The sequence below is a fragment of the Phyllostomus discolor genome, chromosome 6 (assembly GCF_004126475.2).
Source record: "Phyllostomus discolor isolate MPI-MPIP mPhyDis1 chromosome 6, mPhyDis1.pri.v3, whole genome shotgun sequence".
In the NCBI taxonomy this organism is placed as follows: domain Eukaryota; kingdom Metazoa; phylum Chordata; class Mammalia; order Chiroptera; family Phyllostomidae; genus Phyllostomus; species Phyllostomus discolor.
This window is the reverse complement of record NC_040908.2, coordinates 131,270,571-131,286,898: the sequence shown is the minus strand read 5'-3', so window position 1 is coordinate 131,286,898 and position 16,328 is coordinate 131,270,571. Positions and strand designations below refer to the sequence as shown.

General features: G+C 43.0%; 1 protein-coding gene and 1 long non-coding RNA gene across 9 annotated transcripts in view; both read right to left on the bottom strand.

Annotated features, from left to right (window-relative positions):
* TEAD1 (TEA domain transcription factor 1) overlaps window positions 1-16,328 on the bottom strand; it is a 247,566-nt gene that overhangs the window by 126,672 nt on the left and 104,566 nt on the right. The window lies entirely within an intron of this gene.
* On the bottom strand, window positions 8,169-15,823 carry LOC118501297. Its single transcript, XR_004903922.1, has 2 exons — window positions 13,495-15,823; window positions 8,169-13,463 (listed from the first exon to the last, which is right to left on the bottom strand). It is a non-coding gene; the product is annotated as an uncharacterized LOC118501297 (long non-coding RNA).

The following is a 16,328-nucleotide window of genomic DNA, read 5'->3' as shown; positions in this document are numbered from 1 at the left end:
GAAAGTAGAAGCCATGCTCTGGATCCACCTGTCACAGCTGATGGGAGGGAGGGTCCCTGGATCCATGGATGCCGACACCCAGCCATGATACAGCCTTAGAAGGAGCTTGTGAGAAATTCTTCAACAAATTCTCAATAGGAAGGGTCTTCTTATCGGGTTACTGTGTTCCAAGAAACAATTAAAATTGACTTTTAAACAAAGGACAAGGGAAGAAGTCTTAGCAGCACATTTAACTAAGAGCAGCTCTGATGACATCATCACAAAGCTACCTCCCACTAGGTTAGCTACTGGTTCCAACAAGTGACTAGTCCTGTGTACGTGTAGGTTCCTTAGGAAAGAAAACTGCTACCATAGTCCTGACCTCATGTCCTCACACCATACCATCCACAGGACATGAGATTCTCATCCAAAATCTTCAGCAAAAGAAAGCTTTTCTTTTCCAGAAGTACACAAAAAATCTTATCTACTTCACTGGCTCTGACTGGGTAACCAATCCCCATGGGCATTCGCTGTTTGGCTTCTGTCAATCATGGCCCATCTCCGTAGTTGTGAGGTCAACTCCACAGATTATAGACATGACAAGGTGAAGGATGATAGCCTGTGTGATTTTTGGTAAGAAGAGGAGAATGGATGCTGAGGAGGCTTCCAAAAAATGTCTTCTATAGCCATGGAACTGTTAAGTAGCCTCTAGTCACCTCCATACAAATGACGCCCAGCTTCACAAGCTGTGTTGAAAGCAGCCATCTAATTAGTAGTAACTGCAGGAAGCCATTGGACGAGGAAGAATCAGTATCCCAAAAGAATTTATCTCAGGGCTGGGGCCAAGGAACAGCTTCTTTAGAGGCACAAAATTGTCTGAGATCTCTATAGCCCAAAGCTATGGAAAGAACTTCACAGGAATACTCACGGTGACTAAACTGACTCCTGGACCCAAATTCCCATGTGTGGAGGGGTGGTTTCCTGTACCACCAACAAGCAATTCTTGGACACCAGCAGGGTGCCCAAGAATTCAACTCAATTCTGATGCCTATCTACTCAGAGGCAGCATCAGGTTACACAGGTGCAGGACCACAAAATTGCTGCCCCCGCCCCCCTAGCATACACATCTTTAGACACCATCTGAAAACCTAGGTTGTTACCTGTTCTTCTGATCTACTACTAGCTATACACACTGGAGGCTTCAACAACCCACTCCAACTCAGGATGCCAACTGTAAGTCCAGGTTATTACCTGTACTTCTGACTGACTGGCTATAAATCAGAGACTCCCACAACCCTCCCTCAACCTTTTTTATTAATCTTCACCCAAGGATATGTTTATTGATTTGAGAGACGGGGGAAGAGGAAAGAAAGAGACAGAGCTAGAGAGAGGGAGAAAAAAAGAAACATTGATGTAAGAGAGAAACATCGATTGGTTGCCTCCCATACATGCCCGTTGGGGATCAAACCTGCAATCGAGGTATGTGCCCTCACAGGGGATTGAACCTGCAACCCTTTGGTGTACCAACTGAGCTACTACTCAGCCAGAGTTCCCACAACCCCCTTTTTGAGTTTGTTTAATCAAAACTCAAAATTGTTAGAGTGGGTCACAGAACTCAGAGAAACATCTTGCTGTCTTATTACAAAGGATGTAACTCAGGAAGAGCCTGATGGAGAAGACACACAGGGCGAGGACAGGGAAAGGGCATGGAGCTTCCCTGCCCTCTCCATTTCCCCCCATATTGCCACGTATTCACCAACCCCTGTCCACGTGGGTGTTTACACAGCCACAGTTGATGAAATCCCTGGCCACTGGTGATTTGACCTCCAAGCTCTGCCCCTTCCTCAGAGGGGAGGGGGTAAAACAAAGTTCCAACATGGTTGGTTCTCCTGCCAACCAGCCCCTATCCTTAGGAGAGGTCCAAAAGTCACTCCATTAACATAGCAAGAGACACCAGTGTCACTCTCAACTCTTAGAAAATTCCAAGGGTGTTGTGAGCTGTGAGTAAGAAACTGTGGAAGAAGACCAAATATATATGAGAAATATATTTTGATCATCTGAGTGACCAAATATATACTTGTCTTATGAATCATCCCAGTGACATTATCAACCATTCTCATCAGCATGAAGAATACAGCCCTGGGCATCAACCACAGCTGGTGACAACTGCCAGACCCAGGGAGGTATAGCACAGGTCTCAGTCACACTAAGGACAGAACCATCAATTACCAGAAATCCCAAGTCTACAAAACACTTAGAAGACTTAGAGAGACATGGAGAGGGAGTAAAATGTGCCTTAGCCAGAGATGTCAAGTCAAAGCTTCCCCGGCTCTCCTGTGGGCAAGGAGCCCAGAGTTCTCCCAGCACACCTCTAACCTGAGAAAATGGGAAGATGTCTGGGTTCAACCTGGTGATGTTCCTCAGCTTAAACCCCAACAGAAAATATGCTCCAGCTTCCATGCATTTGTACGTAAATTTCCAAACTCCTCCAATTCTAAAAAGCCTTCACCTATTAGCAATTACTTAAGATTAACACCACAGTTTTTTTTTAAATTCTTCCTTTTTCTTACTCTAAAGAAGACTCCTTCATGCCTTAGGGGCATTTTCCATAGCAATATGGTTTACTCATCAGGCTTGGCGGGCGGGAGGGGAGGGCGGCTGGGAACTCACAAGGTAGAGCCCAGTTCCTACAGCTGGAGCTGGGGTTGCACAGAAGGTTACTGTCACCCTCTCCTGCATACATAAGTCTCCACTTCTAAAGATCTTAGTGGTTTCCTTACAGCAGTCAATGGTAAGGCACAGGAAGCTGGATTTTAGTGGCCCCTCCCTAAGCTTCCGTGGCAGCATTAACATTTTATGCCTGCTTCAAAGAAGAGCAGTATCCCTGGAGGCACAGCAAGGCTGTGTCCAAGACTACTGGTGGGAAGGGGTCCTGTGGCTAGATCAAGAAATATGGTCTTTGAAGATCTGGGGATATACACAAGGACATCAACCACATCGGTGACATTCCTCCAAATGGCATTTCCTGAAAGTCTATTAAGTATTCAATGGGTTCAGAAATGGGGGCTGGTGATGACTAAAACATGGTGCCTCCCCCTAAGACTCTCAATGTCAGCGGGGAAAGCAGTGGGTTTGAATTTTCCAGATTCCACGTGCCTCCACATGGAGTGGGCTTCAGGGCTCTGCCACTGAGTAAAGGGAAGGGCAGAGTTCATTATCAAGAAGCAGGAAACCGAACACCTAGAAATCCTAAGGTGAGATTTCAATCTACTCTGGTGGGACCAGGGTCCGACTGTGAAGGGTTCCACCACTGGGGTCCTCTGAGTTGCCAGGTTCATTTACTCTTGTGGGGTCAGGAAGGGTGCAACTCCAATCCTTACCAATCGCATTAGGAACAAAAACCAATGTTCACACCCTATTCAATAAGGATACCTTTGGCTTCTACTTTGAGATGGGTCTCATTCCTTTTCTTAATACGGGTTCAGAATTAAAACCTCCAGTTCGCAACAGGGTTTCACAGTTCCCTTCCTCCTCCTTTCCTGAGCAGGACCATGCTTCCAGCAGTCACACAGCCTTTCACCAGTATTGCTCCGCCCTTACAGCTGCTTTACGAAGTGGGAGCTGTTTTTTTCCCCCTGCTGACAGAGGAAGCATCTAAAACAGGTGCTGGTAAGGGGTTCAGGTTCTGAACATCAAGAATGGAAAAGAAAACGCAGTTGACAACTTTAAAGTACCTGTACGAGGATGAGCATGGGTAGAGATTTTGAAATGGTGCCTGTTCAGGAAATTGTGGATCGCACTTGTTGCTTTCTCCCCAGTACCTCGGGAAGAGAGGCTTGATGACTAGTGAAGCAATCCACCTTTCCACCAAGAGAAAGAGAAAGAAAGCTAGCACACTCTGGGCAGCCCCATGCCAGGTGCCTCTTACTTCAATCTCACAGCACCTTGGCAAGCTGGGTACTTGTCTCCCTTCTTACAAGGGAGAAAACTGAAGCTTAGAGACGAGGAGGGAACAGAGGAAGAGCATGCACTGAGGCCACTAGAAATCAATTAAGTAGCAGCTACTGCAGTGAAAGGGTCACACCCCTGCACCTTATGGGCCATTTGATCTCCACTAGAGAAGGTTCCAGGGCAAAGCTGAGGATACAGGAATGGTAGGAGTCTGCTGCCCCATTCCATGTCCAATCTCAAGTTCACTCTAGGCACTATTTTATGAGCCTGCTATGACCTATAATTTCCATCTATGTTCAAGGCCAGTTTTAGATTATTCCTAAGGGAAACTAAGCATAAATCACCAAAAAATAATGATAGCCACAAGTTACTTGGGAAGTGGTATGAATAAGTGCATTTAGAAACAAAAATAATTTTCCTTCTAATCCCTTCGCCTATACTTTTTGAGGCTGTGCATTGTATTCACTTAGAAAAAGAAACTTCTAATTTTTCCTTCATCCTCTTCCGTTTTATACTCAAAGAAGAAAAATCATATCCTTCAAAACTACTTTGTGGATAAGGAGTAAGTTACATCAAGGGCTCTGGTTATTCAGGGCCCTTTGTGGATGGGTGAGGACTACAACTAGGACAGGAGGCGAGGACACGGCAACCACAGGGACCACTGAGGCTTCAGCCCCATCCAGGACTGGTCACTGCCAACACTTAACAGGTAAATTCCAGAATAAGGCCAATCATCCACAATGCTTTTGCCTTGCAGACGTTTGGAGTTTTCATAGGTTCTCCTGGAAAGGTTATTTTGCCATAGTGTTGCCTTTATAGAAATCTTTAGACCTTCCTCACACAAGAGAGCTAATGATGATTATTAGTTTCCATTTATTAATCTGTCAATTAACTATTATTAACAGTGTGTGCTAAAGTCTATACTTGTATTTTTAAAAATACTTATGGCCACCTTATAGCAAAGATGCTATTATTCAATGCATTAAAATTCAAATTAAAATGCTTTAAAATTCAAAGTGGCAGAACTAAGAGCAAGATCCAGGACTGTAAATTCAGAACCCATTAGTCCACACTAAACCATTATGTGTGTGTGTGTGTGTGTGTATACACACATATATATATGTAATTAGCCTTCATAAAAACTATTTTGAGTTGATACAAACAGAACTGTACCCTGTGGCAAAGAAAACACTAAAGGTTGACCAGTTGTACTTACCTTGAAAAACTCATGAGACTAAAAATTATCTTAGTCTGATCAACTTAATTGTTCATACAAACGTTATTACTTCCAAATACCTTTGCAAAAAAGGAGAGCTTTCACATTCGGGGATTTTACTGTGAAAACTGGCATAACATTTCTAATAACGTGCTATTATGCTAAGTGTTTTCTCATCGTGCTTTAAAACAACCTGCAATGTAATCTGCTTCTCCAGAAAAATGTATTATATTTGATTCTTACTACTTAGTTATAATTTGTAAGTTTTCCTCCAAACAGCCTGAGGATTTTGCCCATGGGAACCTACTTACCAATGTTTGACTGTTCAGCACAACCTGAAATTCTTATGAGTAATTTCACAGTTGCAGGGATTTCCTAAGCCTGACCCAATGATCACCTATTTTTTACTCAACTCTCAGAACACGGTGTTTAGATCCCTTACAAACTTAAATGGCAAAAGCTACTTAGTCCAACCCAACTGCTTGGTTGAAACTACCCAGTTTCAAGCTCAGAAGCTTGAAAGTGAGTTGCAAATTGGTTTTCATCCACGTTCATTACCGTCCTCTGACCTGGGCCAGAAGGCCTAACTGGTGCCCTAGGCTTTAGAAGGCATTGCTCTGGTCCTCTTTCTGCCATACTCCTACTCTCCAGATGAGGGGTCTTTGAGGGTCAAGGAGGCAGCCCACTCAGGGACCCCTTACCTTTTAGACCAAGAACTAAGGACCCGAGTCCGCAGAATTCACGGCTGAAAACCCCCCATTCCATTTCCAGGTCCTGTGGAGGCCACTTCCCTGATCTATTCTCAAAAGGATGTTTCTGTCACTGGTATGTGCACCTTTGGGTGCAAGGAATGGTCAAGGGCCCCTGTTTGAGAAAGCAGGAAGTAGAAAAGGGTTTGCTTGTCTGGAGTAGCCACACACACATGAGATGCAACAGGGATGGAAAGAGAGGGGAACAGACCCCTAAATTTGAAGGTGATTCCAGGTTATTATGAAGGTATATTTGTCAGACCAAGAGATTAGGAAAAGTTATTTAACAGGCTATTATCTTGATTTATAACTTTTAAATAGTTAGATATATGGCATATGAGCTTCCACTTTACACATTCTTGCTTCAGGCTCCATAAATACTAAGGGCAGGTCTGGCCGGCCACATTGAAATAGGAAAGTGCTGCCATTATAAATAGACAAATTAAGAAGCTCAAGCAGACCCCAAAATTTATAAACCAGTCTGTTGATTTCAGCATTAAAAATCAATGAGTAAAATTACTAATGAAAGAATAAAAGAAACTCCATAAAATTATCTAATCAACCTAGAGGAACAGCAAATGGAGCTGTGATACTAAGTTAATTTAAATAGATCAGTTCTCTAGAAGGTAGAAGGTGTATCAATCGATGCTTCAACAAGTTTCTATAACTACTAATCTTTATTTAATCACTCAATGCCTGGTTTTGCAGGCAGTCTCAATTTCTAAAACTCCATGGGTTGTCTTAAAACTATGATACACAACTATTAAAAGCAAAAAGATCACTATTATGTCTATTGTTCGTGGAAATTTGTACCATCCTTAGAACCAAGCATTTATAAAATAAAAAGAAAAAATTCAATATGGGTGGACCTAAGATTCAAACTTCAGTGGTTCTATATCAGAAGCAATTTTTATAACAGCTGTAATGCTTTTACAATGGCTAGGATATATGTTACACACCCTTTACTTCTAGGCTCAAAAAATAATGAGACACCCAGATATCTCATCATGACATAACAATGTAGTGAACTGCTAATCTCATAAACCACAGTTACGAATGTTCTAACATCTCTACATTTATCATATTCAGCTGCACCCCAAAAGAGATAAATACAGAATTTTTAAAAAGTAGACATGTTAATTGATACATATCTTCCCTCACTATTAGCATTTGTCTCCTAGGCAGATGACACGCCCTGTCTGTGATAAAATTTTTATGACTAGAAATTTTAAAGAAACTTCATTATATTGTTTGATCTGTATGGCAAGCCACCATATGTTCATTTGACCATTTCCTGAATATTTCTCACTATATCCTAAAACAGAAGCCTAGTCCACCCTTACAGGGCTATTAGAACACAATCCTTTTATAATTAAGTCAAAGTGCTTACTTCCATTATACCTAGGGACTACAAGACCAATCTGCCTGCTCGTGGCCCATGAACACCTTCCCCTCATTTTTAAACAACTTTCACATCTTTTGCTGAATCTTTAATAAGCTGGGCCAGGCAGTCCCTAACCCCTTCGATGATTTTGTGCAGCATGTGGTTCTTGTTCCCTTTATTTTCTGGGTTGTTTCCCACTGAACAAACTTCACAATATTCACATTCTCTTTAAAGACTGCTTTCTTTTGTCCACCCCTGAATCCCTAACACACAGAAAGGTGCTTGGCACAGGCTACAGGAGAGAGGCAGAGGTGGGTGGAAAACAGGAAGAAAACAGAACACCTGCCTCTAAGCAGAGTCTGACATGGTGATGGTCCTCCTCTCTTCTGTCACCGCAGCCTGAGATGATACTCGCTTCGGCAGAGGCCATGTCTAGGAACCTACTGTAGCCTCAGAGTCAACAAAACTCACAGAGCCCTGCCAAGTCATCTGCTTATCGTCTACTCTGGGACTTCTGGGTGCCTTTGTCCCTGCATCAGGGGCCGAGTTTTGCACTCTGAATCAGGACCCCACCGAAGGGTTTCATGTATCTTGACCAAGACACTATACAAACGTTGTCCAGAGCACAAGACAGTGTGGCAACCACCAAAAAATGTTCTCCTGTGTTACCACCTGCTTGGCACCTTAGGCACTAAACCAGCTGCAGCTTAGGATCATGGTCCTTGCACTTAGCACACTGGATGTGTCTCCATTTTTGACAAAGGAAATATGGTTTAAAATGTTATCAAAAGTCCTGTTTATCCTCTATGTCAAGTGCAGTTTTCTGCTCTATAACAAATTTTTCAAAGAAAAAAAAGAGAAGCTGGATTGGTATGAGCTGTTCTCAATGAATCCATGCTAGGTCCAGTGATCGCCACTAGGGAACAACCATACTTTTCAGCCCACAGTAGCAGAAGTTTAGTGCTCAAGAGTTGTGTGTTGCATTGAATTCAAAGCCATGTCACAAGCTTGGAGAGCACTTTCCCCCACAGAGGTCCCTTAAAAATGTTTGCAGAGTGGGAAAATCATGAAGCACAGTCTTTTCAGGTTACTGCTTCGAAGGGAACCACACAGACTTAGGTATCTATATAAGCTCTGGTACTGTACATTGTCTAAAAATTAAACTCGACTACTTTATCACTGGACCCAAGAAAACCTCAGAAACATGATTTTCCTGGATATAACTGAGGAATCTGATTACTCATGTACACCATGAGATTCTAACCAGCCCCTTGGGCAAAAGTCTCCCGGAGCGCTGTGACAGACATCCTAACTAAACCCTTCACCAGGTATGGGCAAAACCTATCACCACCAAATCCTGACAGAAGGCTCTGGGTCCGTCGTGCTTCCCGATTTCAGGGAAGAGCTGTGTCTTATAAACCAACAGACTGAGTTGGCATTCTACAATTCTGGTCTGGCAGCAACACCTTAAAACATGGATTTTCTGTCTTTAAAATACAGATCCCCGATCTTCCCTTTGCAGAAGTGAGCTAAAGCTCCTACAAGTCCCAGCACAGTGGTCCATACAATAGGTACTCAATCAAAGACAGCCTCGGAAATTATTGTCTTTGTTGCACAGCTAAAGAAAAGCCACAGTTCCCCGTCCTATGTACCAATGAGCCACCCGAAGTCATCTTTTTTTCACACACTATCAACTTAAACCATCCAAGCCACAGGTAAGGAGGAGAGCAGCTCATTGTAACTGAAAACAAAACTGCTCTGACTAATTCACATGCAGACTCATAATCCTTCATCCAAGGGCCTTCAGAAATGCCAAGACCCTTAGGGAAGTGAAATTTCCTCGAATGTACAGCAGCAGCTGAGAGCACCCGGGGTTTCGAGATGACTAATAATGGAAATGTACTATAAACAGGGAATATTAAAGAGCTTAGAAAGCCTCTCAGGGAAAGGGGGACAAATCCTCATAATTCTGGGATTGGTGGAGAGAATGGCACTTTTCTGGCAAACAAACAAACAAAAAAAAAGAAGGTAAAAATGTTAGGCCCTCACAACTTTTGTTTACACAGAATCCAGAGCCCAGGTTGGTCCGGTTAGGGAGAAGCTTCTTGCTACCATGGTGTTTTTTTCTATCTTGACAATTCACTTCCCCAACAGGCATGCCGCCAACTCAAATGAGACTCAGAGCAGTGAAAAGCCCTTCAGGTAAACAGTGTGATAAGCTAAACTGAAAAACTAGACAATGTTTTTGGACTGTGAGGTAGTTGCTATGGAGACAGTTGCTAATTAACTGCTTTCAACCAGGAGAACAAAGGGCTCAGGGCAGGCAGGCCTCTGTACCTCTGAGTGAGCGATGCTCCTCTGAGCCTTGCACAACCGGCACATCGCTCGTATCTGGAATACCTGAGATTGGACTGGGTTTGCGACATGCCTGAAGAAATGACGAAACTGAATTTTCTCCATCTTTACCTGGATGAATAGCACCTGGCCACCAGTACCTCTTGGGGAAGCAAGCTGCACAGGGAAATGAAGATTCATGGGCACTAGCTAGCCACCTACCACCTATCAGGCACTTTCATGAATACTATCTTCCTCCGTGTCCAACAATTAAATTAAACTACTTAGAGGAAGGGAGTGAGGGGACAGACATGATGACATATAATTGTTTTACTTTACATGTTTTACTAAAGAAAACAAAATAAAACTCCTAGGTTCAAAGGGGAATAAATAAATCTCTCCTTGAGGATTCTCTTGCTCATGTGAAAAAAAGTGACAGGATATTTCTCAAAAACAAACAGCAAAACCCATAACCATTCCGTATTTCTAAACCCCATGTACTATGGACACTCAATAAATAACAAAAAACTTAATTGTGATCTGACTAATCACTGATGAATCTCCCCCTCTGACACCATCCCGTGCTGACCCAGCTGCCTCAAATGTGGTCTCATCTCAGGAGGTTAAAATTGGTGCCCTGAGACTGAAATGCTCTGTTCTGAAGGGCTGACCTTTGAGCTACATCCAGTTAAAACCAAAGATCTATGTTTCATTCAGAAATATTTAAAGTCAAGCTCAAAAGGCAAAGAACGGAGCTGAGCATAACTACCTCTACTTACTCCACGGCACCCCCAGAGGGCCTATTTCAGCCCTCTGCCTAATTTCAGTTTACACTAAATATATCCACATTAAGTAAATGTCAAACTCAGCCAAGCTATGGTGTGATCCATTCTGCCTACACAGAATATAATCAAATGGTTTTCTTTCTTTTTCTTTTTTTGCTTGTAAGAAGCATTGATCAATATAGCCTGTGAGCCACCCACCTTCATTACCTGAGGCAGAATCTGGATTAAAGTACATTATGATTCTGAAGGAAATACAATATGATTCTCAGTTTGACTCTGGTGATAATGTACATAAACATCTTTAGGGAAGTCCAGTCGCCTGGTATCAGTGAAATCCATTTAAGAGCAGGAGCTTTGGAAGCCAACGGGCCTGGGTTCAAACCACAGCTCCAACTCTACTAACTGTTCAATTCTGACCTTTTAGAGCTTCCATTTGCACAGCTGTAAAATAAGGACACTAAAACCTATTTCAGAAAGTTACTGGGCGAATTAAAGTTTTTACTGCAGACCCTAGCCTATGGCAGGTACTCAAGATATTGTAGCTATCAATTAAAGCCTCCATTAACTTACTGCTTTTCTTTAAAATGGGGTAAAACTGCTGGAGATCCCAGTTTCTACCTGTGGAGTCGAATTCATGAAAACAGAAAAGGAGAGTACTTTTAGGCTGAGCTGGGACCTTTTCCATCCACCAAGAACCCATTTCTCTCCATACCAATCATCAGGCAGAACTTGGGAAGTTTCGCCACAGCGCAAACTGCAGGTTTCAGGCCTAAATGTCAAAACAAGCCATTTCTTGGGTAAACTCAGTCCTTTCTTGTGAAACTAAGGGGTTAAACTCTTACTTAGCAGATGGCAGTTTTTTAATAATGCTTCCAGCACAAGCCCCTCCCTGCCTGGGTTAAATTTTAGTAGCCACTGCCCAAGAGCATCTCATCTCTTCTCGTTTTAGTCTCTGCTCCTTCCAGCAACCCCCAACCATCCACCCATCTATCCATCCACACACTCAACAGACCTTATCAGCCACCAAGTTTGTGTCAGGCACAGTGCTGATGCCGAGAACACAAAGATGTAACTGACTCTATTTGTAAGGGGTTCTTGGGTCAGTGAGAGATACAGACATACACACAGGATACTAATAAATCTGAGATTAGCCCTGTGTTAGGAGAAGTATGTGGTCCTCAGGGGTACAGGCAGCAAAGGGAGCTCAGGTGCCTGACCACAGTATTCACAGAAGAGTGGAGTATGGCTGAGTCTCTTCTTCCTTTTTGGGCCACCATTCACTTTCATCACATACCCTACTATACTGCCACCTATAAGCTGAGTACTGGGTCAAGGAGGGACACTGAAAGGGACGGGAAGGGGGACCGGGTTTAGGAGAGTGAAAGAGAAGGAAGCTAATATTAACTCAGTACATTAGGGAACATTCTCTGATAGACATGTAGCTCTACTGCCTGGCTTACTGCCTCCCACCATCTCATAAGTCCCCAGGGCTTATCTCTATCACAGAAGGAAACATAACTGTGTTTCCTGGCAGTCTCCTCCACTGGTCCGACAGCGCTTCCAGAGCAGAAAGTTTATCTGATGTGAATAACTAACTATCTGGAGGACCTATCACAGTGCCTGGCACACAGTTACCCCTTTAAAGCCTGCCACCCTGAACTGAGGTTTAGATCATGTGGACGACTTACACAAGAGCACGTTAGGGAACACAGCTAAGTGGTGGAACTGGACTTGAACCTGGAGCTCTGACTCATACTGTAGGGTCCTCCTAGAGGAGACTATTTAGCTCTGGAAGTACAGGAGGTAATCATTTCCAGACTTGGGTGTTTACATAAAAATGGGCTCTCTAGCCTCAAATCTCTCCGCAGAAACCTCTCACTGAATTGCAAAGGCCCAGGTAGGTAGAACTGAGAACACTCTCTTATTAGAAACTGTATTGAATTATTAGCATCATGCACACATTTCCCTGCAGTGCCCGACTCCAAAGAAATCAAGAAAAACCCTGCAAAAAAATCTTCCTGGCATATGATAATCTCCCCTCTTTCAAAAAGATTACATCCTCAATACCCTGTGGGACGAGCAAAGGATTAAGAAGACTTGGGTTCAAATTCCGACGTACTAATCATGTAAAGGCCACAGTCCAATCTCTTAACCTCTCTAAGCCACTTATTGCATTTAATAAATGGAAATTAATAGTAAATCTTCTCACCAGGGTTGTTGGACTAAGGGAGACAGCATTTTAAAAAGCACTTACAAACTATACAGCAGTGTAGATTTTTTTCAGCAGGTGTTAAAGTACAGACATGTGCACCACACACTGCACAGTGTGCACACACGTACACAACCATTGCCCATCTTAGAGAGGAACACAACTATAGCCATGACCACAGAAAGGAGCCAGAATGATTTATAAGAATAAAAGCCATAGAACTAGACATGTGATTGGGAATAACAGACATTTAGTCACCTGAATAATTACTGGAGGTCAAGAAATATGAAAAGTAACAATTGTTAAGTCTTTCAAAAAATAATTACCTTAAACTAGGTGCATAATTGTTAACAAGCCCCTTGACCACCTCTGTATGCAATTTCTTTATCTGTGAAATGAGAATAATGAGAGTAGAGTACCCACATCATGGGGTAGTTAAAAATTTAAGATATTTGAATTAATAGCTGTAAAGCCCTTAGATCAATGTCTGGCACATTTTTAATTTGATAGTTAAGTAGGTAGATAAGTAATCAAATGGTGGATAAACTAGGGAACACATGTATGTCTCACTTTTCCACAACACCTATTCAATCGGATTTTGACTCCCTCACAGATGAGGAAGGCCTGGACCAACACCTCAAACTTGACCTGAATGAGCAGACAGACATTATGCATTAAAATCTATTTTAAAATGGCACCAGCATGAGAATGCCAGACCTTTTCTTCTTTTGCATGTGGTGAGGTAGGGGGAGGAGGAGAGCAAAAGCAAACCAAATCACAGACCAAGCCCAGATCAACACTGCCATGCTTCCTAGTAAGAGGGATGGCACTGCCTCAAGACATCCGACATCAATCACTACCTCTGCAGAAGTTCATGCTCCTTTTACAGAAACACTGCATTCAAGGTTTTGTTTCATTTGTACCAAGGAGGCAGAAACCAGTGCTGATTTGGTGCCAAACATGACTATAAATACAAAGTGTTTTTTTAAATTGGTAATTACAGAGGAGAACTTTACACTTTTGGCATACACAGTGTAGGCATTCTTGCTTTGCATATTTAACTAAATATGCCCACCACAGGTTCCAATTCTCTTCACTTATTTGTTTAACTATACATAAGGTACCAAGTTCCTACCATGTGCAGAGCAATGCCTTGAGTGGGGGCGAGGGGGAAAGCCTTGGAGAAGAGAGAGTATGCCACCAGTCCAGCCCTGCCTTTACAGAGCTTCCAGTCTAAGTGAGGAAACAGAACACCAGCACGTTACAAGTTCTAAATCAATATAAGTAAAATCAAAAGAGAGCTGATGAGAAGGTGCGAGAAAGGATGAGTACTCTGTGAGTCAGAAGAAAAGAAAGAGAAATCAAGGCAGGATTGAGTGGTCAGGAAAGACCTGGTAGAAGTGGAACTGGAACCAGGAATCTTCAAGAGCAGGGAAGCATAGATAGGCAGGGGGAGGTGGGCCACGTAGAGGATAGGCATGTACCCCCTCCGATCAGCCAGCAAACTTCCACAGAACCTCTAAACACCAATCACAGAGTATGGATGTAGAAGGGAAGTGTGGAGAAAGCAAAAAGAAAAAAAAAAAAGGCATGGCTGGAGCTGAGGTCACCAAAGTAGTAGCAGAAGATGGAAGTGGAAATATAAGTAGAGTTTATATTTTATGCAAAAACCCTTAAGATCATATACATAAACACGCATACCAGTCATAAGTAGCTTAATGACAAGGATATATTCTGAGAAATACATTCTGATCCTTAGGTGATTTTTGTCTTTGTACGAACAGCATAGAGTGCGCTTACACAAATCTAGATGGGAAAGCCTACTACACACCTGGACTGTACAGTATAGCCTATTGCTCCTAGGCTACAAGCCTCTATAGCATGTTACTGTACTAAATACTGTAGGTCAGGGGTCCCCAACCTCCAGGCTATAGACTGGTACCGGTCTGGGCCTGTTAGGACCCAGGCCACACAGCAGAAGACAAGCTTGAATGTAATGTGCTTGAATCATCCTGAAACCAGCCCCCCTACTGGTCCCTGGTACCAAAAAGGTTGGGGACCCCTGCTACAGGTAATTGTAACACAGTGGTGTTTGTGTATCTAAACAGATCTAAACAGAAAAGGTACAAAAATACAACATAAAAATGATATCCCTCTATAGGGCACTATGGAGCTCACAGGACTGAAAGTTGTTCTGGGTGACTCAGTGAGTGAGTGGTGAGTGCATGTGAAGGCCTGGGACATTACCGGACATGACTGTAGACTTTATAAATACTACTCGGCAAGCCCTCCCCCTCCTCCCTTCCAAAAGGGTCAGAATTGAAACTGTCAGTGTTGCTCCTTGAACAGGGATACGGGCTGACTGACTGGAAGTACTGAGGAGTAACTGGCTGGGGAGGGCACACATCACCGTGACAGTGACTGCCAGGACACAGTGCGAGGTAGCGTTAGTATCGGAAGAACTAAGAAATTGAGAAACATAGGGGGCAGTCATGGCCATGTGATTTTGGTTATTGCATGTCAGAGTAAGGAGCTTTTGTGGAATTCACCCAAAAAAGGGGGGGGGGGGGGGGGTTTAATACGGAGAAGGTATAGAACTAAGGATTCAATATTTTGACTTTGGAAAATTGTTTTTGGTTCTATTAGCCCTATTTGGCACAAAGGGCTCTCCCTAGCATTGAACTAATGAAAGAAATTGAACGTATCTATTCTTTACATCATTACAACCTGACAGGGAAAGATTTTACTAAAGTGGCAGTGGTACCTACTACTTGTTAAGGTAGCTCCTGTGGTTCTACATCCTTGTACAGGATCTTAGATCCTCAACCAAGAATTTATAGCCATGTACTTGGAAGACCATAAAGCTGGATCTAGAAGGGCTGTAGTGCCCTCTGAATCCGTACTGGTGGAGGGACAGGCTCCTCTGTGCTGAAACAGGTCAGCGGCTGACTGGGATGTAATCTATGCACTCAAAATTAAGGTGCCGTGAGTGAGAGGGAACCCACTGTCCAGCCCCACAGAAAAAAGTGCTCTCATCACAGAAAAAATTCCTACTGAACCACACATCCTCCCATTTCTTACAGGAACATCAGCTCCATTATAATCTTATGAGACCACTGTCATATATGTGGTGCATTCATATGACTGCCATGTGTCATGTGAGCCACATATATATATGTGTGTGCACATGCACGTGTGCGTGTGCAGAGGACTACCGCTTCCCCTCCAGATGGATGTGTAGGTGGGTATACATGTACATATATATGGAGAGAGAGGAGGAAGAAGAGGAAGAAGTGAATTTCAACTTACACAGCAGTGATAGAAAACATGGTTGGAGGCTCATCCTGGTATCAGGTAATTAGAATTTGGGTAGTGGGAAAGGTAAGGAAAAAAATGGACGCATATCCCAAAGAAGAATGCAGGACTCAGGGATTCCACAGGGTTAATCAAGTGGTAGGGCCAACTAGGTAGGCAGTGTCAATGACAAAGGGGTTGGGAAAAAAGTACGGTAGATGGGACACAAAAAAGGAAGTCGGAAAACCAGTTGAGAGGTCACTGGGTTCCACTTTGACTGTGTGGAGTGTTTTGCAAACCAAAGGACACCCATATGGAAGGGAAACGGTGGTCCTCTGCACAGAGATAATAGTGAAGTTGGAGGAGCAGAGGAAACTCTTAGAGAAGAATAAAACCTTGAAGATAACCATTTAGTAGAGTCCAGATG